The sequence below is a fragment of the Frieseomelitta varia genome, unplaced genomic scaffold, assembly GCF_011392965.1.
Source record: "Frieseomelitta varia isolate USP_RPSP 00005682 unplaced genomic scaffold, Fvar_1.2 scaffold_478, whole genome shotgun sequence".
Lineage (NCBI taxonomy): Eukaryota > Metazoa > Arthropoda > Insecta > Hymenoptera > Apidae > Frieseomelitta > Frieseomelitta varia.
Genome location: NW_025110232.1, coordinates 280,822 through 283,959, shown reverse-complemented (window position 1 = coordinate 283,959; position 3,138 = coordinate 280,822).

Here is a 3,138-nt window from a genome sequence, read left to right as displayed (position 1 = left end):
AAAAAAAAAAAAAAAAAAAAAAAAAAAAAAACAAAAAAGAAAAGAAAACAGAGCGAAGAGAGGGGAAAAGGAAAAAGGAAGAAAAAAAAAGAGAGAAGAAATTGAAATGAAGTATTCGCTGAAATTTGAAGTCTCACAGTGTGTTCTCGGTAGAGCTGATCTGTTTACACGGCAGTGACCGCACTCTCCGCTTCTCGTGATTTGATATATCCGATAGATCGTCGTTTCCAAGTCGATCGCGACGCGACGCGAGTGAAACTGTTTTATTCTCTTCTGGTGGAGATGATGGTGGTGGTGGTGGGTAGTGGTTGTGCGCTCTCTGTCCGAGACGACGTCGAGTTAGTTCACTGCGACGGCTGCGAACGTGATTCTCTCCCTCCCCCTCCTTTTCGTTTCGCGGAGAGAATCCTCACGAAAGGGAGGAACCTGTACGACACATGTAAATGAGTGTTTTAGCATGACGCAGTTTGGACTCGGTGCGATCCACGGGGGGACTCTCAGCGTCAGCGATAATCAAGGATCTGCGCTGGTAATTAACGGGGCTCGCGACGAGTGTCTGCCAAATTGGATCGCTGCCACGTTCTTCGCCGCTGTTTTCGCGAAACGAAACGAAACGAAACGAAGTGAAACGATACTCGACTCGACTGGCGCGCGCGCGTGACCTGAAATCCAGGCTAGAGAAGGCTACTTTCCGGACGACAGTGACGTGTATACTCGTCAAACGCGTGAAAGTAAAGTCCAAGGAAGGTAACGCGCCACTTTGGTAGTAATTCGATTGAAATTCGAAGCAGGCGTGCCACGTATTCGCTGGTTGCCCATTCTGACTGTTATGCTCGTCGCGCTCTCGAGGATCGTTTCCACTTTAACGAAGCCTCTTTTTAACAACGTCGGCGTTTTAAGAAGCGCGACGAGTTTGTCATTATGACGAAATGCGGAGTGCTCTGTGCTCGAACGAGATACCCAAAGGAGGCGAACTTTGTTTCCGGTTTCGATTCTCTCTGTCTCTATCTCTATTTCTCTCTCTCTCGTTAGGCGACACAAAAGACCTCGGAGAATATTCCTCGATGTGATTTGCAAAGGTCGGAGCGCGTAGAGGGCTTTCGTATTTTTCTTCGAGTTCGCGGCACACGCGTGTACCTTTGAGAAGCGAGATTTCGACGAAATGAGATACGAAACACTTGTGAGAGGAAGTTTATTGTCGGAGAACATTCTGCGACATTCGACTTCTCTTCGATTGCATGGCACTCGATACTCTTTGATTTTCACTAAGCAAAGACTCTTTCAAAGATGTCTGTCTGTCGTTAACCATCTCGCAATTATGCGCGGCCGATGCGAACAATGTCGCGGACGATGGTGCATCTCGCAAAGTGTGAATTTCTGTACGAAGGAAAATTACTCGAACGAAATCTCTCACGCCGGATGTTGAATAAAATGATACGTCTTTAGAAATACGTCGATCGAAACAATCTTGTTTCAGTTTACCTGATCGCCTCGCGAGAAGAAATTTCCAGGTGGAATTACGTTCCAGAAGCGATGCGTACGTTTCGTTTAACATCGAAATTTTGTATTTATCGAGCTTTCTTTTAATTAGAATTTTCATTTTCAATTCAATTGCCTGTATCTCCGAAGCACGCGGTATCGAAAATCAGTGTTTAACGTTTTATTTCGTTGCGAGATCAATCTCTCTTTCTCTCTGTTCCTCAGCCAGCTGAGCGATTTGTCGAAAATTTTGCCTTGTTTCTTGATGGAAATTTTTTTGCTTAAGATACTTATCAATCAAATTAACAAGCAGACAAAGGTATTGAAAGTATTAAAGAAACTTTCACATTTTATTGTTCAATTGCACGCGATGAATGGAGATTACGAAAATTGTCCATTTACTTTGATATTTAAGAACGCTCTATGTATTCATTCACTGCTGAATCATCTAACGTGTTTAATGTAAATAATTCCGTGATCTTCGTCATTTTCACTCTTTCAAGTGAGCTCGGAATTACGTGTACTCTCTTATATTATATTCCGTCAGTGTTGCTTTTTCTCGTAGAATCTTATTTCTCACGTTTTTCAATAGGCGTCTTTTCGAAATTATGAAAAAACACGCCAGACGTGTAATACATATAAAACAATTTCATTACGAGAGTGCGGATTTTTATCCAAATCCATATATGGAATTATAGAAAATTGTTCTTTGGATGTCTTGCAGATTTTTTTCATATTACGTGCATCGTGTGAAAATTTCCTACAAATGCGTAAAAAGTCCAGTCTGTTTGAGAGACTTTAGAAGCCAATTGGTGTAAATCATTTCTCATTTAGAAACGACTTGTGCTATGCAAATACTCCTCTGTCCTCAGAATTTTCAGCTTGTAGAAAGAGTTTGTAATTTGTTTCATTGAATGGCGATTTTGACGACGAAAATACGTTCAACCACTTGCGTTGGCAACTGACTGCGGACCATAACGAGTGACCAAACCGTATACAATAATCCGTCGCTCTTCTTTATCTCTTGAACTCGTCGGTATGATATCACTGGATAGAAATGATTGAGAAATAATAAATTTATTATTTGTTCTGACTGGGTTGCAGAATTAGATATACTTAAAACTGAGAAAATAATTGCAATTTTGGGGACACAAAGTTATTATTATTCCAGCGTAAAAGGAAGGTAACTTTGAATAATTTCCGAGCCCTCCAACTTTCATCGGCAAATATTCTGAATGATAAAATATTCGGTGAATGTCAAAGGTTGTCCAGGGAATGAGGACTCGAAGATTCAACGTCCTATCGATAAATTTTTTAATGTCAACTTTTATGGAAGAGACTGATGGAATCATCCAGCATCCGGCCAAACCGAGACGTCACTTCCACGAATTGCAGTCGAATAACCATCACGGTCGTCTCTTTATTGCCGCTCGCCTCGTCAAAAGTGGACGACTTATTTTTGATCGGGAGCAAAGGTCGGCGGTTGGCCGGTGTCACGACGAAAGGCGACCTTTCATGAGTCGCTACTTGTACCGTGACAATTCCACATGCAGCCGCAATAATTTTCGCGATCAAACGGCACGCAACCGGCACCTGGTTTAATAGTATCGTCTGACAGTGACAAACGGCCGGCCTGCGAAAGGAACAGAGAAATTAATA